Source organism: Macrobrachium nipponense, chromosome 6 (genome assembly GCF_015104395.2).
Source record: "Macrobrachium nipponense isolate FS-2020 chromosome 6, ASM1510439v2, whole genome shotgun sequence".
Classification (NCBI taxonomy): domain Eukaryota; kingdom Metazoa; phylum Arthropoda; class Malacostraca; order Decapoda; family Palaemonidae; genus Macrobrachium; species Macrobrachium nipponense.
Genome location: NC_061108.1, coordinates 126,671,460 through 126,698,275, shown reverse-complemented (window position 1 = coordinate 126,698,275; position 26,816 = coordinate 126,671,460).

The window sequence follows — 26,816 nt, the reverse complement described above, 5'->3', positions numbered from 1 at the left end:
GAATCTACTATAGTACCTTTTCATATGTATCTGGTAAAAAATGAGCAGTTGATTTTACATGTATGATCATGTTTTTGCCATCAGATCACTTGACTCTGTAAGACCGCGCTGCAGAGTCTGTGGTGAGAAATTTCTACACAGAGTGTCTTGAAAACCTCAGACAGACAACGCCACGGATTTTTAGGAAGGAATCCGCAAACACAGAATTGCAGCTCGCCGAGTCCATCTTAAGTTACATCCACATGGTCGAACAATGTCCGACGGACAAACATTGTTACCAATTAAAAATTGTCTGCCGGTCTTTGCCTTGTAAGCAGGGTAAAAACAGTGGTCTACAACCTCATCTGGTACCACTGTTTGTTGCCAGATCTATTTCCATCGTCTCAACGCTTATGACGTCATCCTGGTTTCGCCTATGATATGGTAACAATGTTTGTCCGTCGGACATTGTTCGACCGTGTGGACGCACCTTAAGACTAAGACAAATGGAAAAAGAATGGAGTTTGCTATTGTATGGAGACTGTATTTGGTTATATCGGAAGTTTTAAAAAATTAATAGAATCAGTACTCTGGGTCATGTATATACACATATATAATATATATAGATATATATATGTATATATATACACACACACACACACACACACACACACATATATATATATATATTATATATATATATATATATATATATATAATATATATATATATTCTGTTAAAAACGGATACGTTTCAAGAATTAAAGGCCCATCACAACAATTACTCGAAACCAGAGTGTTTTAATGGGCATTTTATACTTTATATATACATATATATATAACATATACATATATATATATATATATATATATATATATATATGTGTGTGTGTGTGTGTGTGTGTGTGTGTTATGTGTGTGTGTACATATATATATATATATATATATATATATATATATATATATATTATGATATAGCACAAATACAACAACAAATTTAAGATAGGGAAGGGATTAGGGTAATTCACAAGTACAACCATAAACTTTTTCTGATGTTTATACTCCATAAGTATCCTAGCTACCCAGTACCCAAAATAAATGAAAATACCCTTATTATCGCCTTATCCGGCACGCTAGTTATGGAGGTACAGAAATGAATGGATCAAATGTGGCCCTGGAATTATTTTCGTGATTGTGGATTGAGAATCTGCCATATCAAATGGATTGTTGAATAATCCTTCATCAAGTGCTTTTAGTTAAATTAAAGGGGATGTGATTGTTAGTTTTTGGCAATGGAACCAAGATGCCGTTATCACTTGGCAGCTGTGGACTTAAACAGCAATGACATCAGTATTCGTCTAGACAGTGACTGCTTCTCTTACTGTAATCCCCCCCAACCCCCCACAAAAAAAGAGAAAAAAAGTAATATTGGGTGTGACGGCTGACCCCATGGTGGCCGGAAATAAAGTCACAGGGAAAAAATAGTCACAATTTGGGCCAGGAAAAAGTCAGGAAAAAAAGTCACATTAATTCATGGTGACCGGTAGCATTGTAACCGAAATCTGGGACTTTTCTTGAAAAAAGCGGGACGCCATACCTTAAAAACCAACTATAGAATCTTCTTGAAAATAATCTCAGTATGCTTCCCAAACCCAGTTTAACGACCTAATTAGTGTTATAGGTAACATAACCTAACCTAACCTAGGTGCATGGTAAATAAAACCGGGGCTGATCCAATACTAAAGTGGATTCACATCTCCCATGCATGTGATGTCTAGGCCAGTCCCTTACGACGCTCCTGATTGGCTGTTGATAAGCCAGTCACAGGGATGGAAACTCTCAGTCTCTCGAGAGACTTCACATAGGCAGGTTGTATACATTCCACCTCTCTTTAGAGATACGTCTTTCAAAAGTATCCCTGAGAAGAGGTGGAGTATACATCCTTCCCATGTGAACTATCTCGAGAGACTGAGAGTTACAGCCCTGTCATTGGCTTATCAACAGCCAATCAGGAGCATCTTGAGGGACTTGCCTAGACTTCAGATGCACTGGTGATGTGAATCTACTATAGTATACCTCTCGCGAATTTGCTGGCTGGTAATGAAGTCACAGGGAAAAAATTTACAATGTTCTTGGGGGTTATTATCATTATTATATTTACAGTTTTTTAATACGTTTTTACGGTAATCCTCAACGGGCTTGTACTAAACGCGCTGCAGAGGTGGATACATGGATACATACCGAGTTAAAAAAAAAAAAAAAAAAAAAAAAAAAAAAAAAAAAACTTTCGGGTCACTATCTATGAAAGATTAATTAATGTGACTTTTTTCTTGTGACATTTTTCCTATGATATTTTTTCTATGAATTTTCTTACCTGGATTCGATCCCATTAGCGTGCCAAGAAAAGATCTGGAGGTTAGATTAACATCCAGGTGATGCCTGCAGACGCTGTTATATAGATGCCTTTGCCTCATCTATGTTATGTAAGGTCTTAAGAATTTTTTTATTCCTTGTGTGAAGATGGCTGGAACATTAAACCACATGTAAAAATGACCCTTGTTAGGTTAATAAGAACTACCTAAGAACTTTCGAAGGCGTGTGGAAGTTACATTGATGTCCTGAACGATATTAGAATGTGCACGTCTTTGTTATAAGTGGGTGGACTGGTTTTGAAGTTGGAAATGCCGAGTTGTTGTCTTTCCTGAAAGAGGGAAAGAAATGGCTTTTGAGAGAGAGAGAGAGGAGAGGATGAGTGATGAAGAGATCCCCAAATTGAGAGAGAGAGAGAGAGAGAGAGGCTGTAGGTCCCCGGCCCACAATTTGTTTATCAGTTTTTGAAGGAGAGAGAGAGAGAGAGAGAGAGAGAGAGAGAGAGAGAGAGAGAGAGAAAATCTGTAGGTACCGGCCCACAATTTGTTTATCAGTTTTTGAAGGAAGTCACAATTTGTTTATCAGTTTTTGAAGGAGAGTCACAATTTGTTTACCAGTTTCTGAAGGAGAGAGAGAGAGAGAGAGAGAGAGAGAGAGAGAGAGAGAGAGAGAGAGAGAATACTAAAAAATCTCTAGATCCTATTCCTCACATTTCATCCTCAATCCCACAACAGAGATGACAGATTCCAGGTAAGTTTGTAGTTAATTCAGGTGCATTGGTGACGAATGTTTTTATGTAATTTTTTTCCACTAAAAAAAGATAGAAAATGAAGAAAATTATTAAACGAATGTGCATAAAGTGTAAACTTTTTTTTATACTAAGAGTTGAAAATGTATCATTGGGGACTTTAAAAATCCTAATGCATTTACATTAACCGAATGATTTATTTTTTCTTCGAAAGGGCAGTTTTTTTTTTCAACTCTGGAAGAGTTTAGAAAAAATTTTGTACCTTTAGAATAATTTCTTTGCTCTTCATAAATGAAATACAGTGGCAGTTTTGATATGTTTGATTTTTTTTTATTTTTGGTCAACGATATTCTTGCAGTTAATACCGTTTTTGGAATTAATATTTTTCGAGATTTGAATACCGAATATTCTCTTATTTTCCGTAATTTACATTTTTTTTTTTTGATTCCAAGTTTTTCATATCACCTTATTAATTAGAATTAACTGCTCTCATAATTTTTTCATTCTAGCATAATCATTTAAATTTTTTCCCATTTTTTATAAACAATTTCATCGTTTCTCGATTTTTTTTAGAAGCATTTTGTTTTTCAAATAATTTTTCAACTGAATTACAGCCGTATCTGACACTAATAACACAGCTGTCGCTTGCTAACACTTTTAATCATTTTCGACACGAAAATGTACCACTGATAAAGGCATAAAGTTCTCAGTCTGAGGCGTTAAAAAGGTCAGCATTTGCTCGACTCTTTCAAAGGTCCTTTTTCAAATCACTCTTGATTTATGATAACCTTTCACTGGCAGTGATGAGAAGCGTGCGAAATAACAGTATAGAATTTATGCGTATTTTAATCTGTGTTAAGTTAGAACAGACTTGGGTGCGTTTCTCTTGTAAATTATTCTGTAGCGTTGAATGTATTATTATTATTATTAGGGAAAAACTCTATCGCGAGAGTATATATAATGTTCTAAAGGGTCCACAATAATACAAAATGTTAAGAGTCCGTGTGATAATTTTTAAGACTTTACAAAAAGCTTTCGAACCCTCCCTGGGTTCATCTTCAGTCCAAAAAAACCAGGGAAGGTTCGAAAGCTTTTGTAAAGCCTTAAAAATTATACACGGACTCTTAACACTTTGTATTATTGTGGACCCTTTAGAAAATTTTATTATTATTATTATTATTATTATTTCATTTATTATTATTATTGTTGTTGTTGTTGTTGTTGTTGTTGTTGTTGTTGTTGTTGTAGTATTAAGGAGCCCAAAGAGGCGAACACTAGAAAGCCCCCACATATTATATCAATGGAGAGCTTACAAGAACTACATTTCCCAACCGAAAGTGAGACAGATACACAGTTAAATAAAAGAATAGTTAATAAAGGTAGCTAGTGAAATAAGTTAGGATGAAGTTAAGCAATAGAAATGAGAAAAATGTCCGACATACTTGATATTAGCATTGTAACATTTAGGTCAAATTTTTAGAAGGGCGTACTCCTTTAGCATCCATGCAGTCATTAATCTAAGACTTAAATAAATTATTATTATTATTATTCTTATAATATTATTTCGTTAGCAGTGAGATTTCTGGCAAGACAAAGTTAACTTAAAAATCAGGAAGATTTTGGTCTAGGCCAAAGCGTTAAAAGCAGGGAGATTTCTGGCAACGACAAAGCTTCTAAAAGCAGGGAGATTTCTTGGCAAGGGAAAGCTTAAAAACAGGGAGATTTTCTGGCAAGACAAAGCTTAAAAGCAGGGAGATTTCCTGGCCAAGACAAACAGCTTTAAAAAACGGAGATTTCTAGGCAAGACAAAGCTTGAATGCAGGGGAGATTTCTGGCAAGGGAAAGCTTAAAAGGAGGGAGATTTCTTCTGGCAAGACAAAAACTTAAAAACCAGGGAGATTTTCTGGCAATGACCAAAGCGTTAAAAATAAAAACAGGGAAAAAAATTTCTGGCAAGGACAAAGCTTAAAAACGGAGAGTTTCTTGGCAAGACAAAGCTTAAAAAGATTCTTCTGGGAGATTTTCTGGCAAAGGACAAAGCTTAAAAAAACATGGGAGATTTCTAGGCAAGACAAAGCTTAAAAAAAAGGGAGGGATTTCTTTTGGCAAAGACAAAGCTTAAAAAACGGAGATTTCTGGCAAGACAAGGCTTAAAAACACGGGAAAATTTCTGGCAACATGACAAAGCTTAAAAACAGGGGAGATTTCTGGGGCAAGACAAAGCTTAAAAAACAGGTGAGATTTCTGGAAAGACAAAGCTTAAAAATAAAAACAGGAAGATTTCTGGCCAAGACAAGGCTTAAAAACAGGGAAAGCGAAATTTCTGGCCAAGACAAAAGGCTTAAAAAACAGGGAGATTTCTGGCAAGACAAAGGCTTAAAACAGGGCAAATTTTCTGGCAAGACAAAAGCTTAAAAACAAGGGAGATTTCTGGCAAGGACAAAGCTTGTAAAAAAACAGGGAGATTTCTTTTGCCAAGACAAAGCTTAAAAAAACTAGGGAGATTTTATGGGAAGACAAGGCTTAATAACAGGGAAATTTCTGGCAAGACAAAAGCTTAAAAAAAACAGGGAGATTTCTGGCAAGACAAGGCTTAAAAACAAGAGAAATTTATCTGGCAAGACCAAAGCTTAAAAATAACAGGGGAGATTTCTGGCAAAACAAGGCTTAAAAACACAGGGAAATTTCTGGCAAGGACAAACCTTAAAAACAGGGTGAAATTTCTGGCAAGAGAATGGCTTAAAAACAGAGAAAATTTTCATTTGGCAAGGACAAAAGCTTAAAAAATAAAACAGGGAGATTTCTTTGGTTAACGACAAAGCTTAAAAAACAGTGGAGGATTTCTGGCAATAGACAAAGCTTTTAAAAAACAGGGAGATTTCCTAGGCAAGACAAACGCTTTTAAAAACAGGGGAGATTTCTGGCAAGGACAAAGCTTAAAAACAGTGAGAATTCTGTCAAGACAAAGCTTTAATAAAAACAGGGGAGATTTGCCTTGCAAAGAAAAGCTTAAAAGCTTAAAAAACAGGGAGATTTCTGGCAAGACCAAAAGCTTAAAAACAGGGCCGATTTTCTATGGCAAGGAACAAAGCTTAAAAAAACAGGGAGATTTCTGGCAAGACAAGGCTTAAAAAATAGGGAAAATTTTCTGGCAGACAAAGCTTAAAAAACAGGGAGATTTCTGGCAAGGACAAAGCTTCAAAAGCAGGGAAATTTCTGGAGCAAGACCAAAGCTTTAAAAATAAACAGGGAGATTTCTGGCAAGACAAAAGCTTAAAAAACAGGGAGATTTCTGGCCAAGAAAGACTCGACTTAAAAACAGGGAAGAATTTCTGGCCAAGACAAAGCTTTTAAAAAGCAGGTTTAGAGTTCTGGCAAGAACCAAAAGCTTAAAAACAGGGAGTTTCTTTTGGCGCAAGACAAAGCTTTAAAAAAACACAGGGAGATTTGCCTGGCAAGACAAAGCTTAAAAACAGTGAGGATTTCTGGCCAAGAAAAACAAGCTTTAAAAACAGGGGAGATTTCTGGCAACGACAAAGGCTTTAAAAACAGGGAAATTTTCTGGCCAAGACAAAGCTTGTAAAAAACAGGGAGATTTCTGGCAAGGACAAGGCTTAAAAACAGTGAGAATTCTTCTTGGCAAGGACAAAGCTTTAAAAACAACAGGGAGGATTTCCTGCAAGACAAAGCATTAAAACAGGGAAATTTCGTGGCAAGTGCAAAGGCTTAAAAACAGTGAGATTTCTGGCGAAGACAAAGCTTAAAAAACAGGGGAGTATTTCTGGCCCAAGACAAGGGCTTAAAAAACAGGGAAAATTTTCTGGCAATGACAAAGCTTAAAAAACAGGGAGATTCAGGCAAGAGAAGGCCTTAAAAACAGTGGGGGGAAGGAAAAAAAAATTTTGTTTTTTCTGGGGCAACCACAAAAAAAAAGACAAAGCTTAAAAACGAGGGAGATTTCTGCAATACAAAGCTTAAAACAGGGAAAGGAAATTCTCTGGCAAGACAAAGCTTAAAAACAGTGAAATTTCTGGCAAGTACAAAGTTTACAAAGAAACAGGGAGATTTTCTGGCAAGACAAAGGCTTAAAAACAGGGAGATTTCTGGTCTAAGACAAAGCTTAAAAAACCGGAGATTTTCTGGCAAGACAAAGCTTTAAAAACAGGGGAGCTTTCTGGCCAAGACAAAGAAGCTTTAAAAACAGGGAGATTTCTTCTGGCAAGACAACAAAGCTTAAAAAACAGGGAGATTTCTGGCAAAGACCAAAGCTTAAAAACCAGGGAGATTGGTTCTGGCAAGTACAAAGCTTAAAAAAACGGGAGATTTAGATTTCTAGGGGGCAAGACAAAAGCTTAAAAAACTGGGAGATTTCGATTTCGGACAAGACAAAGCTTAAAAACTGGGAGACTTTCTGGCAAGGACAAAAGCTTAAAAATAAAAAACAGGGAAGATTTCTGGTAATAGACAAAGCTTAAAAGCAGGGAGGAGGATTTCTGGCAAGACAAAGCTTAAAAACAAGGGTAGATTTCTGGCAAGACAAATGGAAGCTAAAAAACTGGGAGGAGATTTTCTTGTGTCAAGACAAAGCTAAAAAATAAAAACAGGGAGATTTATGGCCAAGACCAAAGCTTAAAAAACTGGGACGATTTCTCTTGGCAAAGACCAAAGCTTAAAAACAGGGAAAGAGTTTCTGCAAGACAAAAGCTTAAGAAACAGGGAGATTTGCTGGCAAGACAAAAGCTTTAAAAACCTAGAGAGATTTCGTCGGCAAGACAAAGCTTAAAAACAGGGAGATTTCTGGCAAGACAAAGGCTAAAAAATAGGGGAGATTTCTGGCAAGACAAAGCATTAAAAAACAGGGAGATTTTCTGGCAAGACAAAACAAAAGCTTTAAAAAAAGGGAGGGAGCTTTCTTGGCAAGGACAAAGCTAAAAACACAGGGAGATTTCTGGCAAGACAAAGCTTAAAAAACGGAGATTTCTGGCAACAAGGACAAAAGCTTTTAAAAAACTGGAGATTTCTGGCAAAGACAAAGCTTGAAAAGCAGGGAGTATTTTCCTTGGCAAGACAAAGCTTAAAAACTGGAGAATTTCTGGCAAAGCCAAACCAAACTTAAAAATAAACAGGGAAGGATTTCTGGGCAAAGGACAAAGCTTAAAAAACAGGGAGATTGATCTGGACAAGGAAAACAAAGCTTAAAAACAGGGAGGATTTCTGGCAAAGACAAAGCTTAAAAAACAGGGAGATTTCTGGCAAAGACCAAAGCTTAAAATTAAAAACAGGAGAATTTCTCGGCAAGAAAAAAGCTTTAAAAAACAGGGAGAATTTACTGGCAAGACCAAAGCTTAAAAAACAGGGAGATTTCTGGCAAGACAAAGCTAAAAATCAGGGAGATTTCTGGCAAGTTACAAAGTTTTCTTAAAAACGGAGAGATATCTCGGCAAGACAAAGCTTAAAAACGGGAGATTTCTGCAGACAAATTCTTTAAAAACAAAGGCGAGATTTCTGGCAAGACAAAGTTAAAAACAGGAGATTTCTGGCAAAAAGAAAAAACAAAAGGGAGATTTCTGGAACAAGAAAAACAAAGCTTCTTTAAAAACAGGGAGATTTCTGGCAAGACAAAGCTTTAAAAAACAGGGAGAGTTTCTGGAAGACAAAGACTTACAAGAGAAAATAACAAAGCTTTAGGGAGATTTCTGGCAAGACAAAGCTTTAAAACGGAGATTTCTGGTAAGACAAAGCTTAAAAACAGGGAGATTTCTGGCAAGACAAAGCTTAAATACAGGGAGATTTCTGGCAAGACAAAGCTTAAAAACAGATAGATTTCTGGCAAGACAAAGGTTAAAAACAGGGAGATTTCTGACAAAACAAAGCTTAAAAACAGGGAGATTTCTGACAAGACAAAGCTTAAAAACAGGGAGAATTCTGGCAGACAAAGCTTAAAAACAGGGAGATTTCTGGCAAGACAAAGCTTAAAAACAGGGAGATTTCTGGCAAGACAAAGCTTAAAAACGGAGATTTCTGGCAGTCAAAGCTTAAAATCGGAGATTTCTGGCAAGAAAAAGCTTAAAAACAGGGAGATTTCTGGCAAGACAAAGCTTGAAAACGGAGATTTCTGGCAAGACAAAGCTTAAAAACAGGGAGATTTCTGGCAAGACAAAGCTTAAAAACAGGGAGATTTCTGGCAAGACAAAACTTAAAAACAGGGAGATTTCTGGCAAGACAAAGCTTAAAAACGGAGATTTCTGGCAAGACAAAGCTTAAAAACAGGGAGATTTCTGACAAGACAAAGCTTAAAAACTGAGATTTCTGGCAAGACAAAGCTTAAAATCAGGGAGATTTCGGGCAAGACAAAGTTTAAAACAGGGAGATTTCTGACAAGACAAAGCTTAAAAACAGGGATAATTCTGGCAGACAAAGCTTAAAAACAGGGAGATTTCTGGCAAGACAAAGCTTAAAAACAGGGAGATTTCTTGCAAGACAAAGCTTAAAAACGGAGATTTCTAGCAGTCAAAGCTTAAAATCGGAGATTTCTGGCAAGAAAAAGCTTAAAAACAGGGAGATTTCTGGCAAGACAAAGCTTGAAAACGGAGATTTCTGGCAAGACAAAGCTTAAAAACAGGGAGATTTCTGGCAAGATAAAGCTTAAAAACAGGGAGATTTCTGGCAAGACAAAACTTAAAAACAGGGAGATTTCTGGCAAGACAAAGCTTAAAAACGGAGATTTCTGGCAAGACAAAGCTTAAAAACGGAGATTTCTGGCAAGACAAAGCTTAAAAACGGAGATTTCTGGCAAGACAAAGCTTAAAAACGCAGATTTCTGGGAAGACAAAGCTTTAAAACAGGGAGATATCTGGCAAGACAAAGCTTAAAAACGGAGATTTCTGGCAAGACAAAGCTTAAAAACGAAGATTTCTGGCAAGACAAAGCCTAAAAGCAGGGAGATTTCTGGCAAGACAAAGCCTAAAAGCTGGAAGATTTCTGGCAAGGCACAGCTTAAAAGCAGGGAGATTTCTGGCAAGACAAAGCTTAAAAGCAGGGAGATTTCTGGCAAGGGAAAGCTTTAAAACAGGGAGATTTCTGGCAAGGCAAAGCCTAAAAGAAGGGAGATTTCTGGCAAGGGAAAGCTTAAAAGCAGGGAGATTTCTGGCACGGAAAAGCTTAAAAGCTGGAAGATTTCTGGCAAGACAAAGCCTAAAAGCAGGGAGATTTCTGGCAAGACAAAGCCTAAAAGCTGGAAGATTTCTGGCAAGGCACAGCTTAAAAGCAGGGAGATTTCTGGCAAGGGAAAGCTTAAAAACGGAGATTTCTGGCAAGGCAAAGCCTAAAAGAAGGGAGATTTCTGGCAAGGGAAAGCTTAAAAGCAGGGAGATTTCAGGCAAGGAAAAGCTTAAAAGCTGGAAGATTTCTGGCAAGACAAAGCCTAAAAGCAGGGAGATTTCTGGCAAGACAATGCTTAAAAGCTGGAAGATATCTGGAGAGGCAAAGCCTGAAAGCAGGGAGATTTCAGGCAAGGCAAAGCCTAAAAGCTGGAAGATTTCTGGCAAGACAAAGCCTAAAAGCAGGGAGATTTCTGGCAAGACAAAGCCTAAAAGCTGGAAGATTTCTGACAAGGCAAAGCCTGAAAGCTGGAAGATTTCTGGTAATGCAACGCCTAAAAGTAGGGAGATTTCTGGCAAAACAAAGCTTCAAAGCAAGAAGATTTTTGGCAAGACAAAGCTTAAAAGCAGGGAGGTTTCTGGCAAGACAAAGCTTAAAAGCTGGAAGATTTCTTGCAAGGCAAAGCCTGAAAGCTGAAAGATTTCTGGCAAGGCAAAGCCTAAAAGCTGGAAGATTTCTGGCAAGACAAAGCTTAAAGACTGGAAGATTTCTGGCAAGGCAAAGCTTAAAAGCAGGGAGATTTCTGGCAAGACAAAGTCTAAAAGCAGGGAGATTTCTGGCAAGACAAAGCTTAAAAACTGGGAGATTTCTGGCAAGACAAAGGTTAAATACAGGGAGATTTCTGGCAAGACAAAGCTTAAAGGCTGGAAGATTTCTGGCAAGGCAAAGCTTAAAAGCAGGGAGATTTCTGGCAAGACAAAGCCTAAAAGCAGGGAGATTTCTGGCAAGACAAAGCCTAAATGCAGGGAGATTTCTGGCAAGACAAAGCTTAAAAACGGAGATTTCTGGCAAGGCAAAGCCTAAAAGCAGGGAGATAAGACAAAGCTTAAAAGCTGGAAGATTTCTGGCAAGACAAAGCCTGAAAGCTCGAAGATTTCTGGGAAGGCAAAGCCTAAAAGCAGGGAGATTTCTGGCAAGACAAAGCTTAAAAGCTGGAAGATTTCTGGCAAGGCAAAGCCTGAAAGCGGGGAAATTTCTGCCAAGGCAAAACCTAAAAACAGTAAGATTTCTGCCAAGACAAAGCTTAAAAGCTGGAAGATTTCTGACAAGACAAAGCTTAAAAGCTGGAAGATTTCTGGAAAGACGAAGCTTAAAAGGAGGGAGATTTCTAGCAAGGCAAAGCTTAAAAGCAGAGATATTTCTGGCAAGACAAAGCTTAAAAAGAGGGAGATTTCTGGCAAGACAAGGCTTAAAAACAGGGAGATTTCTGGCAAGACAAAGCTTAAAAACAGGGAGATTTCTGGCAAGACAAAGCTTAAAAACAGGGAGATTTCTGGCAAGACAAAGCTAAAAAACAGGGAGATTTCTGGCAAGACAAAGCTTAAAAACTGGGAGATTTCTGGCAAGACAAAGCTTAAAAACAGGGAGATTTCTGGCAAGACAAAGCTTAAAAACAGAGATTTCTGGCAAGACAAAGCTTAAAAACAGGGAGATTTCTGGCAAGACAAAGCTTAAAAACAGGGAGATTTCTGGCAAGACAAAGCTTAAAAACAGGGAGATTTCTGGCAAGACAAAGCTTAAAAACGGAGATTTCTGGGAAGACAAAGCTAAAAAACAGGGAGATTTCTGGCAAGACAAAGCTTAAAAACGGAGATTTCTGGCAAGACAAAGCTTAAAAACGGAGATTTCTGGCAAGACAAAGCCTAAAAGCAGCGAGATTATTGGCAAGACAAAGCCTAAAAGCAGGGAGATTTCTGGCAAGACAAAGCCTAAAAGCAGGGAGATTTCTGGCAAGACAAAGCCTAAAAGCAGGAGATTTCTGGCAAGACAAAACCTAAAAGCAGGGAGATTTCTGGCAAGACAAAGCCTAAAAGCACGGAGATTTCTGGCAAGACAAAGCCTAAAAGCAGGGAGATTTCTGGCAAGACAAAGCCTAAAAGCAGGGAGATTTCGGCATGATACGTATGTATCAGGCAGGCAGGAAATGATAGCATTTGATGTGTTTAGAGTTTCAGTTACGAAGTTTCACTGAAGATTTCAGTTTCTTTACATGAAAGAAAGGAACTTTTAAAACCTGAATTATCATCTGGGTTCATTATTTTTTAGTGTTCTGTAAACTAGAAAGAGCTAAATAGTATTACAACTTTACTTTGAAGTTATTTATATGGGTGTTGTGCGTGAATACGCCTTTCTGAAAATTATTATTATTATTATTATTAATCCACCAAATGCATGTTTTTGGATATTCATGCTTCTGTAAGCATTGGATCTCAATGAGAAGTATCTACGTCAAGGAACTACCTTTTCAAGTAGGTGTCTTAAACCCGCACCGTAAACCCACAGTGCTATCGATTTTGTATCGCTGCAAGAACCAGGATCTGCTTTTCAAACAAAGAATAACTGTGAGTTTTGTATCTATATAAAAACAATAAAATAAAATAAAATAAAACAACCTTGCCGTTCGTTCATTAGTCTCCCAACGCCAGCCTTAGCGACTAGATTTTTCATAGATCTGTATGGATGGCTTTATACACGATTTAAAAATAGCAATTAGATTATTAGAACTTAGATGTGATTGGAAGGCAGAAGACATTACAACCGTGCATCTGTCATTGCGTTAAGTTGCAGGAAACATTTGTAGTGTTTTTAACAGTAGAGAAACAACCGTATATCTAAGGAGCTGTCTTGCACTACTTGTTAGAACCAGTTTAATCCGGACTTGGAATGTGCGCAAGACCAGCTTATATCCAGAGTGTGCTATTTTTGCAGATATTATTATTGCCGTTTCGTCATTGCATGAGTGTGTGTCATAATTCGGGCTAATTTTGCGAATTTGGGATGTCTTGGGATTTTTTTTAATAAGTATTATTAGTCTTTTTTTGAGCCATATTTTTGTCCTGAACTCGATTTGGTAATTGCTTGTTTTTCGACTCCAAGATCGGGAGGGTGTTCTGGAATAGAACAGGTCATCCCACACTTACATACACACAAACACACACACACACACACACACACACACACGCATAACACGGAGAAAAGGGGGCACAGTAATATGAAACAGAAAATGAACGGGAAGTCGATGTTTGAACCTAGAATTTTCGCAGACTTGGCAAAGGACAAATCAGCGTCTATTCAGATGTCGAGGCTTCCTGGAAGGAACGCGAAATAAGGTTCCCAGAGAGAGACACTCGTCACTCTCCTTTCTTGATAAGCGCACGAAAATACGCTTTCTCGGAAATACGGTATTACTTACTGCCCGGGCGGAGATTATTAGCCTACCACCCGTAGAGATTGTTTGTAAAGAGAGGCTTGTTTGAAGTTTTGTCGGTGTCTGTATTTCTTTTTTTTTTTTTTCTTAAAGAGAGTCGTGTTTGAAGTCTGTCGGTGTCTGACGGGTTTTTATTTATTTATTTATTTTTTTTTTAAATGAGTCACGTTTGAAGTCTGCCAGTGTCTAGTTTTATTTTTATTTATTTATTTATTTTTTTGAAAAAGGGAGCCGTGTTCTAAGTCTCGGTGTCTAGTTTTTTATTATTTTATTTTATTTAAAAAAATTTTTTTTTTTTTCAGAGACCGTGTTTGAAATCTGTCGGTGTCTGTAGTTTTTTTTTTAGGTCATTGATGTGCTTCTTGCAACATGATCATCATGCATAAATTTTTCCGTAATTTCTGTTGATGTTAGTTGAAGCTTTTATATATATATATATAATATATATATATATATATATATATATATAATATATATATATATACTGGAATCAATTTCACACTCACATAGGACCCAGGTCTTTCAAATTGGAAGGCAAGTTGGTAGCCAACCCCACTCTCGCCTCTCAGTTTGGAAAGTTTTGGGTTCGATACCCATGCGATTCTGATTATATATATATATACATATATATATATATATATATATATATATATATATATATATATATATATATATATATATATATATATATTATGTAACATTTTTTGTCTTTGTGACTCGAGAAATGTCATGTTCTGGAAGAGGAGCGCAAGAGTGCTGTGCGTGCGTACGTACGTAGTCTTTTGTGGGTGTCTGGGAGAGATAACTATACTTGTTGGAATCTGTGGCCATGAGACGTAAGAGAGAGAGAGAGAGAGAGAGAAGAGAGTGAGAGAGAGAGAGAGAGAGGTCAGGTTTCCTCAAGACTTTAGTAAAAGGAAAATGACGCAGAAGAAGAATGAGAAGAGAGGAAGAGATGGAGAGATGAGAGAGAGAGGGGGGGGGTGGGGGGCTAGGCGCGGGGGGAGAAGGGGCTGGGCGGTGGAGAGATAGAGAGAGAGAGAGATGAGAGAGAGGAGAGAGAGATAGAGGTCAGGTTTTCCCTTCAAGGAACTATAGAAATGGACGCAGAAGAAGAGAGAGAGAGAGAGAGAGAGGAAAGGTATACTTTTATATGAGAGAGAGAGAGAGAGAGAGGAGAGAGAGAAGAGAGAGAGAGGAGAGAGAAGGGGAGGGTGGGGGGCGAGGCGAGGGGGGATACGGGGGGCCTGGGCATGTGGAGAGGAATGAAAAATGCGCCCCCGGAAATGAAGGAACATGATAATTTCACATCTTGGAAACGATTAAAGTCATTAATGAAAACCTTGTGCATATTTTAGATGACGTTTCTACATACATCAGCTTTCCTTGTTCTCTACTACACCTACACACACACACACACACACACACACACACACACACACACATATATATATATATATATATATATATCTATATCTATATATGTATATATATATATATATATATATATATATATATGTTTGTATATATAATGTATATGTACCCAGAACAAGAAAGTTTTTATTAATATATATATATAATATATATATATATATATATATATATTTATATATATATATATATATGGATTTATGTATGTATATATACATGTACATATATGTATAAATGTCTTAGTAATTTATAGTCATGTTATTTTCATGTGAGGAATAACGGAGTGGCCATATAAATGCCCTTGCTTGTCGGTAGCTAGTGGGCAACAATGGAAATGACAGAACCAATGACTGAAATACTACATGTAAAAAAAGAGACAAAGAAGCCGCCTTGGAGCAGTGAGTGAGAAATCAAGAGAATAGCTCAGTGTAGGATCGACAAAGAGTCAGTCTTATCGAGGTCATCCTATAAAACTTGTAGAGGCAGATGTCACATTCAACTCTTCAGGACAGTCTGGAAGCATCTTTGACACCTGAAATAGTAGCAGGCAAGAGACTCAGTTGAATATGCTTTAAAATAACTAAAGAATTGGATGGGAGAGGCGGCGCCAAAATAGGAAGATACCGTGTCCTGAGAGCATCGAATTTGGCCAAGTTAGTTTTACGGGACATAGTCAGGTAAACTCAAATTGATTTGCGATCACCACAACGGGGTTGAGGAGCGAATGAAGAGAAATATAGAAGGTTAGGTCATCAACGAAAGCATAGGTTGGCAAAGAGACAGACTAGAGAAAGTAATTGTTAGCGAGAAGGTTAAGAGAACAGAATCCTAAGGAACACAGAGATATGAGGAAGGGAACAAATACTGGGCCTTCAGGATTAACAAATATAAAGTGACTGGATTCAAAATTGTAAATAAGCTTAGAGAAGGGGGGAATACATTCAGAAATGGGAAGGTGTGCTAGCAGAGGCCTATTCCAGACACTGCCCAATGCTCTAGGAACGTCAAGATGAGCAACAAATGGTTATCAGCAGTTCAGCAGAGGTGTGAACTGAACATCGGTAAGATAGGATAGTAGATTATCATTAGAATCTTGCTGTGTGGAGGCCTTATTACAAACCCAGACTGTTGAAATCAGGAAAGTGGGACTGAAAAAATTCCTTACTTAGGTAATAGTGGGAGATAAAGTAATACGACAGTACTTGGAAGGACTAAGTGTCCGTCCTCCTAAGAATCTGACTGAACCAGTGAATGGTTCTAAGAAGGATAAGTGTCAGATTTAACAATCAGGCAAAAACGAGAGGGCAAATCTTAGGAGCCAGTTTACATACAGGCCCATTGTAGAATCATGTAGGAGCCAGTTTACATACAGGCTCGTTGAAGAATTATGTAGTTTACATACAGGCTCGTTGAAGAATTATATAGGAGCCAGTTTACATACAGACTCACTGAAGAATTATGTAGGAGCCAGTTTACATACAGACTCATTGAAGAATTATGTAGGAGCCAGTTTACATACAGACTCATTGAAGAATTATGTAGGAGCCAGTTTATATACAGACTCATTGAAGAATTATGTAGGAGACAGTTTATATACAAACTCGTTGAAGAATTATGTAGGAGCCAGTTTATATACAGACCCGTTGAAGAATCATGTAGGAGCCAGTTTACATACAGACCCGTTGAAGAATCATGTAGGAACCAGTTTACATACAGACCCGTTGAAGAATCATGTAGGAGCCAGTTTACATGCAGACTCGCTGAAGAATTATGTAGGAGCCAGTTTACATTCAGACTCATTGAAGAATTATGTTGGAGCCAGTTTACATACAGACTCGTTGAAGAATTATGTAGGAACCAGTTTACATACAGGCTTGTTGAAGAATTATGTAGGAGCCAGTTTACATACAAGACTTGAAGAAGTAGTATGAAGTCGTTACCATAGACCTTTGTATAGAATTCTGGGGAAGCCAATCTACACACAGGCTCTTTGAGAATTATAAAGGAGCCAGTTTACATCGGACTCTTGTTGAAGAATTATGTAGGAGCCAGTTTACATACAGACTTTGAAGAATTATGTAGGAGTCAGTTTACCTATAGACTCTTTGAAGAATTATGTTGGAGCCAATTTACACACAGGCTCTTTGAAGAATTATAAAGGAGCCAGTTTACATACAGGCTCTTTGAAGAATTATGTTGGAGTCAGTTTACATACAGGTTCTTTGAAGAATTATGTAGGAGCCAGTTTACATTACAGGCTACTTGAAAAATTAATTTGTAGGAGTCCAGTTTTACCTAAATAGACTTTTCTTTGAAGAAGTTATGTTAGGAAGCCAAGGTTTAAACATAACAGGCTCTTTGAATAATTATGAAAGGAGCCCAGTTTACATACAGGTCGTTTGAAGGAATTATGTAGGGCGTAGTTACAGACAGGTTTCTTTGAAGACCATTATTGTAGGAGCCAGTTTTACCTACAGACTTTGAACGAATTATGTAGGAGCCAAGTTTACATACCAGCTCGTTTGAAGCAAGTTATGTAGGAGCCAGTTTACATACGACTTTGAAGGGAATTAGGTAGGAGCCAGGTTGACATACCGAGTTTGAAGAATTATGTAGGAGTCCAAGTTTACCTATTAGAGGCCTCCTTGAAGAATTATGTTGGCAGGGCCAGTTTACATACAGGATCTGAAGAAATTATGTAAGGAGCCAGGTTGTAAACTAAACAGGCTCGTTGAAGGAATTATGCTTCGGAGGCCAGTTTACGTACATTTTACAGGCGCATCGAAGAATTATGTTGGAAGGCCAAGTTTAATAAGGTTGTTGAAAGGAATTTGGTTGGAAGCCAGTTTACATTACAGGCTCCTTGAAGAAGAATTTATGGTTGGTAGCCAGTTTACATACAGGCCCGTTGCGAAGAATTATGCAAGGAGCCAGTTTACGTTTAATACAGGCTCTGTTGAAGAATTATGTAGGAAGTCCAGTTTACATACAGGCTTCCTTTGAAGAAGTATTTTGGTGGAGGCCAGGTTACCATACAGGCTCCGTTTGAAGAATTATGTTGGAGCCAGTTTAAAACATTTACATGGTCTCCTTGTGAAGAAATTATTGTTGGAGCCAAGTTTAAACATACAGGCTCCGTTTTTGAAGAATTATGTTGGAGCAGTTTACATAAGCTTGTTGAAGGACATTATGCAGGTTTGCCAAGTTTAAATTATAGGCTCGTTGAAGGAATTATGCCAGGTTTAGCCAGTTTACATACAGGATCATTGAAAATTTGTTGGAGCCAGTCTACATACAGGCTTCGTGAAGAATTATGCAGAGGCCAGTTTCGTTTACATACAGGCTCGTTGAAGAATTAGGTTAGGCGTCATTTTACATCAGGCCTCCTTGAAGAATTTATGTACACCATTTACTCAGGTCTCCCTTGAAAAGATTATTTGGTTTGGGAGCCAGTTTACATACAGGCTGTTGAATTTCTTATTTTGGAAGCCAAGTTTAACATTTTTGGCAAGGCCCCTGAAGAATTATGTTGGAGCCATTTACATACAGGCTCGGTTGAATAATTATTTGGTGGCGGCCAGTGTTACATACAGGCTCATTGAAGAATTCTGTAAAGGAATTCAGTTTACATACAGGTTCTTTGGAAAATTATTTTGGAGCCAGTTTAACTATACAGGCTCCGTTTGTTGAAGAATTATGTTTGGAGCCAGGTTTTAACATACAGGCCTCGTTTGAAGAATTATGTTGCAGCCAATTTACATACAGGCTCGTTTGAAGAATTATTTTGGAAGCCAAGTTTACATACAGGCTTGTTGAAGAATTATGCCAGGAGCCAGTTTACATACAGGCTCCGTTTTGAAGAATTAATGTTGTGGAGCCAGTTTACATACAGGCTCGTTGAAGAATTATGTTGGAAGGCCGTTTACATACAGCCTCGTTGAAGAATTTATGTTGAGCCAGTTTACCATCAGCAGGGCTCGTTGAAGAAATTATGTAGGAAGCCAAGTTTTAAAACCATACAGGCTCCGTTGAAGAATTTGCAGGAAGCCAGTTTAACCATACCGGCTTCGTTGAGAATTATGTTGGAACCAGTTTACATACAGGCTCGTTTGAAGATTAATTGCATAGCCAGTTTACTGCAGGCCTTGTGAGAATTTATGCAGGAGCCGGTTTTACATACCGGCTCGTTGAAGGAATCATTGTTGGAACCAGTTTAACATTACAGGCTCGTTGACGGAATTATGTTGGAGCCGTTTACAATTATACAGGCCCTCGTTGAAGAATTATGTTGGAGGCCCCCAGTTTTTACCATTACAGCTTTCGTTGAAGAATTATGTTGGAGCCAGGTTTACTACAGGCTTCCGTTTGAAAAATTAATTATGTTGGAGCCATGTTTTACATACAGGCTCGTTTGAAGAATTATCAGCGGCCATTTACATACGGCCTTTTGAAGAATTTTTATGTAGGATTCAGTTTAAACAATTCAGGCTCGTTGAAGAATTATGTTGGAGCCAGTTTTAACATAACATGGCTTGTTGAAGAATTATGTTAGGATGCCAGTTTTACATTCATGGCTCCTTTGAAGAATTATGTTGGAGCCATTATGTTGGAGCCAGTTTACATTAAAGGCTCCGTTGAAGAATTATGTTGAGGCCAAATTTACCATACAGGCTGGTGAAGAATTATGTTGGCAGGCCGCGTTTAAGTTTACAGGCTTGGTTGAAGAATTATGCAGGAGCCAGTTTACATTACAGGCTCGTTGAAGAACTTATGCCAGGAGCCAGTTGGTACATAACAGGCCTGCGTTGAAGAAATTTTATGTTGGAGCCAGTTTACCTACAGGATCGTTGAAGAATTATGTTTGAGCCAGTTTACATACAGGCTCGTTGAAGAATTATGCAGGAGCCAGTTTACATACAGGCTTGTTGAAGAATTATGCAGGAGCCAGTTTACATACCGGCTCGTTGAAGAATTATGTTGGAACCAGTTACACACCAGGGCTTCGTGAAAAGATTAAATGCAGGAGCCAGTTTACATTACTAGGCTTGTTGAAGAATATGCAGGAGCCAGTTTACATTACCGGCTCGTTGAAGAATTCTGGTTGGTAAACCAGTTTACAGTTACAGGGCTCTTTGAAGAATTATGAGGAGCCCGTTTACTACAGCTCTGAATGAGTAAGTAGGAGTCCAGTTTACCTATAGGGACTCTTTGAAGAATTATGTTGGAGCCAATTTACCACAAGGCTTCTTTGAAGAATTATAAAGGAGCCAGTTTACATACAGGCTTCGTTGAAGATTATTAGGGAGTCCAGTTTTACCATACAGGTTCTTTGAAGAATTATGTAGGAGCCAGTTTACATACAGACTTTGAAGAATTATGTAGGAGCCAGTTTACATACAGACTTTGAAGAATTATGTAGGAGCCAGTTTACATACAGACTTTGAAGAATTATGTAGGAGCCAGTTTACATACAGACTTTGAAGAATTATGTAGGAGTCAGTTTACCTATAGACTCGTTGAAGAATTATGCAGGAGCCAGTTTACATACAGGCTCCTTGAAGAATAGTGGCTGGAGCCAGTTTTCCATAAGGCTCTTGAAGTAATATGCAGGAGCCAATTACTACAGGCTCCTTTGAGTATTAGTTGGAGCCGTTTACATACAGGCTTCGTTTGAATAATTATGCCGGTGCCGAGTTTTAAGTTTACATACACGGCTCATTGAAGAACTTGTTAGGAGCCAGTTTTTACATACAGGCTCCTTGAAGAATTATGTTGAGCCAGTTTACATCCAGGCTCTTTGAAGAATTTGTTGGAGCCGTTTAACGTTTACATACAGGCTCATGAAAGAATTATGTAGGAAGCCAGTTTACATACAGAGGGCTCTTTGAAGAATTTGCAGGAGCCAGTTACGTTTACTACAGGCTCATTGAGATATTATGTTGGAGCCAGTTGACATACAGGCTCCTTGAAGAATTTATGTTGGAGCCAGTTTTAATACAAACAGGCTCGTTGAAGAATTATGTTGGAGCCAGTTTACATACAGGCTCATTGAAGAATTAATGTAGGAGTCAGTTTACATACAGGTTTTGAAGAATTATGTGGAGCCAGTTTTACATACATGCTTGTTGAAGAAGTTATGTCAGGCGTCAGTTTACATTCAGGCTCCTTGAAGAATTATGTTGGCGCCGCAGTTTTACATACAGGGCTCCTTGAACGAATTATGTTGGAGCCAGTTTTTACATACAGGCCCTCTTGAAGAATTATTTTGGAGCCAGTTACATCGCAGCTCCATTGAGATTATGGTGAATCGCATAACCATTAGGCTCTTGAAGAAATTATGAGCCAGGTCCAATTACCAGCTTCGGTGAAGAATTATTTGGTAGAAGCCATTTACATAGGCTTTCTGGAGAATTATGTGGAGCAGTTACATACAAGCTTCTGGAGAATTCCTTTGGTTTGAAGCCATTGGAAGCCAGTTTACATACAGGCTTCCTTAGGAATTATGTTGGAGCCATAATTGGAGTTTTCGGCGTTACATTTACAGGCCTTTCTGAAGAATTATGTTGGAGCCAGTTTACAAAAAGGCACGTTGAAGAACCGTTATGTTGGAGCCAGTTTACACATACAAGGCTCATTTGGAGAATTATGTGGAGTCAGTTTTACATACAGAGCCTTTGTTGAAGAATTATTTGGTTTAGAGTCATTTACATACAGGCGCGTTGAAGAATTATGTAGGGTCAGTTTACCTTCAGGCTCGTTGAAGAATTAATGTAGGAGCCAATTTACATACAGGCTCCTTGAAGAATTTGTTGAGCCAGTTTACATACAGCCTCCTTGAAGATTATGTTTGGAGCAGTTTACATACTGGCTTCTTTGAAGAATTATGTTGGAGCCAGTTTACATACAGGCTCCTTGAAGAATTATGTTGGAGCCAGTTTACATACAGGCTCGTTGAAGAATTATGTTGGAGCCAGTTTACATACAGGCTCCTTGAAGAATTATGTTGGAGCCAGTTTACATACAGGCTCCTTGAAGAATTATGTTGGAGCCAGTTTACAAACAGGCTCGTTGAAGAATTATGTTGGAGCCAGTTTACATACAGGCTCATTGAAGAATTATGTAGGAGTCAGTTTACATACAGGTCGTTGAAGAATTATGTAGGAGTCAGTTTACATTCAGGCTCCTTGAAGAATTATGTAGGAGCCAGTTTACATACAGGCTCCTTGAAGAATTATGTTGGAGCCAGCCAGTTTACATACAGGCTCCTTTGAAGAATTATTTTGGAGCCAGTTTTACATACAGGCTGTGAAGAATTATGTTGGAGCCAGTTTACATACAGGCCCTCGTTTGAAGAATTATGTTGGAGCCCCAGTTTACATACAGGCTCCTTGAAGAATTATGTGGAGCCAGTTTACAAACAGGCTCGTGAAGAATTATGTTGGAGCCAGTTTACATACAGGCTCATTGAAGAATTATGTAGGAGTCAGTTTACATACAGGTTTTTGAAGAATTATGTTGGAGCCAGTTTACATACAGGCTTGTTGAAGAATTATGTAGGAGTCAGTTTACATTCAGGCTCCTTGAAGAATTATGTTGGAGCCAGTTTACATACAGGCTCCTTGAAGAATTATGTTGGAGCCAGTTTACATACAGGCTCCTTGAAGAATTATTTTGGAGCCAGTTTACATACAGGCTCGTTGAAGAATTATGTTGGAGCCAGTTTACATTCAGGCTCCTTGAAGAATTACGTTGGAGCCAGTTTACATTCAGGCTCCTTGAAGAATTATGTTGGAGCCAGTTTACATACAGGCTCGTTGAAGAATTATGTTGGAGCCAGTTTACATACAGGCTCGGTGAAGAATTATGTAGGAGTCAGTTTACATTCAGGCTCGTTGAAGAATTATGTTGGAGCCAGTTTACATACAGGCTCCTTGAAGAATTATGTTGGAGCCAGTTTACATACAGGCTCCTTGAAGAATTATGTTGGAGCCAGTTTACATACAGGCTCGTTGAAGAATTATGCAGGAGCCAGTTTACGTTTACATACAGGCTCATTGAAGAATTATGTAGGAGCCAGTTTACATACAGGCTCCTTGAAGAATTATGTTGGAGCCAGTTTACATACAGGCTCCTTGAAGAATTATGTTGGAGCCAGTTTACATACAGGCTCCTTGAAGAATTATGCAGGAGCCAGTTTACGTTTACATACAGGCTCATTGAAGAATTATGTAGGAGCCTGTTTACATACAGGCTCCTTGAAGAATTATGTTGGACCCAGTTTACATACAGGCTCCTTGAAGAATTATGTTGGAGCCAGTTTACATACAGGCTCGTTGAAGAATTATGCAGGAGCCAGTTTACATTTACATACATGCTCATTGAAGAATTATGTAGGAGCCAGTTTACATACAGGCTCCTTGAAGAATTATGTTGGAGCCAGTTTACATACAGGCTCCTTGAAGAATTATGTTGGAGCCAGTTTACATACAGGCTCGTTGAAGAATTATGCAGGAGCCAGTTTACATACAGGCTCCTTGAAGAATTATGTTGGAGCCAGTTTACATACAGGCTCCTTGAAGAATTATGTTGGAGCCAGTTTACATACAGGCTCCATGAAGAATTATGCAGGAGCCAGTTTACGTTTACATACAGGCTCATTGAAGAATTATGTAGGAGCCAGTTTACATACAGGCTCCTTGAAGAATTATGTTGGAGCCAGTTTACATACAGGCTCCTTGAAGAATTATGTTGGAGCCAGTTTACATACAGGCTCGTTGAAGAATTATGCAAGAGCCAGTTTACGTTTACATACAGGCTCATTGAAGAATTATGTAGGAGCCAGTTTGCATACAGGCTCGCTGAAGAATTATGTAGGAGCCAGTTTACATTCAGGCTCGTTGAAGAATTATGTGGGAGCCAGTTTGCATAGAGACTCGCTGAAGAATTATGTAGGAGCCAGTGTACGTTTACATACAGGCTCATTGAAGAATTATGTAGGAGCCAGTTTGCATACAGGCTCGTTGAAGATTAGTAGGAGCCGTACATAGGAGACGCTAATGAAGAATTATATAGGAGCCAGTTTACATTCAGGCTCGTTGAAGAATTATGTAGGAGCCAGTTTACATAGAGACTCGCTGAAGAATTATGTAGGAGCCAGTTTACATTCAGGCTCGTTGAAGAATTATGCAGGAGCCAGTTTACATTCAGGCTCCTTGAAGAATTATGTAGGAGCCAGTTTACATTCAGGCTCCTTGAAGAATTATGTAGGAGCCAGTTTGCATACAGGCTCGTTGAAGAATTATGTAGGAGTCAGTTTACATAGAGACTCGCTGAAGAATTATGTAGGAGCCAGTTTACATTCAGGCTCGTTGAAGAATTATGCAGGAGCCAGTTTACATTCAGGGCCCTTGAAGAATTATGTAGGAGCCAGTTTACATAGAGACTCGCTGAAGAAATATGTAGGAGCCAGTTTACGTTTACATACAGGCTTGTTGAAGAATTATGTAGGAGCCAGTTTGCATACAGGCCCGTTGAAGAATTATGTGGGAGCCAGTTTGCATACAGGCTCGTTGAAGAATTATGTAGGAGCCAGTTTGTATACAGGTCCGTTGAATAATTATGTAGGAGCCAGTTTGCATACAGGCTCCTTGAAGAATTATGTAGCAATCCGCTCTGAGCCACAGAGCTGCCAAATACTGGCGAGGAAATAAGATCAGAGAGGGACAGGATAAGAGAAGAACAAGGTTTAGAATCAAGTAGGATAATAATTAGCCGAAGTAGTTAAGCCAAAACTAAGAAAGCACATTATAGATCCTTCAAGGCTGTCAAACGGTCGAGAGTTAAGCTTGCAGAATTTGTTGAGAACCAGACTTGGGGAATGATCAGAAATTGATTTCACTTATATGTGAGATAAGGATGTCATGTTTTTCCTCTTGGTCTGCGAAAATACCAACAGCAGAAGTAGTAGCAAAAGGATCGACTAGGACCGATATTTTGCGCCTGATTTGGTGAGTGGACAGCTCATGAGCTACGAGCAGTCGGACCGAGAGTTTGGAGAAGTGATCCCTCATGAAAAGCCAAGGGCAATGACTCATATGTCAGCCTACTGGGACCTCATAATACATGATATGCCGAAGTTGGCATTGCCTCCCCCCCCCTCCCTCCCCCCCTCCCCCCCCAAAAAAAAAAAAAAAAAGAGAGAGAGAGAGAAAGAGAAAAAAATTTGCAGATACTGGTTTGCCCTCACATATATTACACCTGGTGGAGGAGCGCTCATATGGAGAAGAGCACCTCGCCCAAAACCTTCAGGGATAACAGTTACCTGATTTTTATTTTTTTATTTTTTATTTATTTATTTATTTAATTTTTTTTTTTTTTGTGAATCGGTAAATGCTACATTATGCTACATTACATAAGGTCATGAAAAGGAGACCGACTCAGCGATAGGTAGATTCGAATAAAAGAACTTCATAGTAGGTAATTAATCATTAGTAATGTTGGTATTCTCAAGGAACTTTGGAATGGGAGGAAAATTGGCATATAAGGTGTGAAATGTCACAACAATATTCTCCCTGGTGATGGAAATAACTTATGATTTACTTATGTATGTGTTCTTCCTTCTTTTGTTATTTTTCTTAAAAAGAGAGCTCCATTCTATTGTAACTTGATATTCTTTCTAGTTCACGACTTTACCGAAAACTAAGACACAGCGTATAATTCATCACCACACCATCATCTTATTGTTATTAATACAATAATTATTGTATTAATATTATCATTATTAATACAATCGAAGGAACTGATACTAAATCCTATGTTAAAACATTTAACATTTGTGCGGTGGGCAGTATCGGTTTCTGAGTCACATCTATATCACAATCCTCAAAGCGCATGCGCGCAAAAAAAACACATTTGTTGACGTAATCTGTCACGTTGGTTTCGTAAGAGACGTTCCAATGAAAGTACCACATCGAATTCGCATTAAAAAAAATATGCAACACCGGAAATTCGTCAAGTACGTGAATTCATCAGAGTATTTAGGTCGAGATTCCCCCCTCATTGTAATCGAATTTCGTCCCTGTTGTCTTGTGGATGTTATTGCTGTCTTGCTGTGAGACTGATTTGTTGATGTTATTTTTTTCCCACCCTCTTCCAACCATTGTTCTAGAAAACCCTGCATACGTGTTCAGAATTTTCTCTTAAATTCAGTGGATTTAGTGTCATGTTTGTGAAAAATCTGTACGGATAAAATGTACGTTTATTGTTAGTTGAATAAATATGTAAAAGAATGCGAGACGTTTGATTACAGTTGGTATTAAAGATTAAATATCTAAGGCTTATAAATTCGGCAAAGTCGTTATTCTAATAATATTATTAGAATAACGACTTTACATTATAATGTGTAGGTTGACAGGAACTGTTACACAAGATCTCTCTCTCTCTCTCTCTCTCTCTCTCTCTCTCTCCTCTCATGTCAAGCGTCGCATCTCTCTCTCTCCTCTCTCTCTCTCTCTCTAATGTATATAATATATATATTATATATAATATATATATATCTATATATTATATATATATACTAATCTATATATATATTATATATATATATATATATATATAAATATATATATAATCTGTTAAAACTGGATATCTCAAGTAAAAGGCCTTAGTTTTAAACCAGAGTGTTTTAATTGGGCCTTTTCTA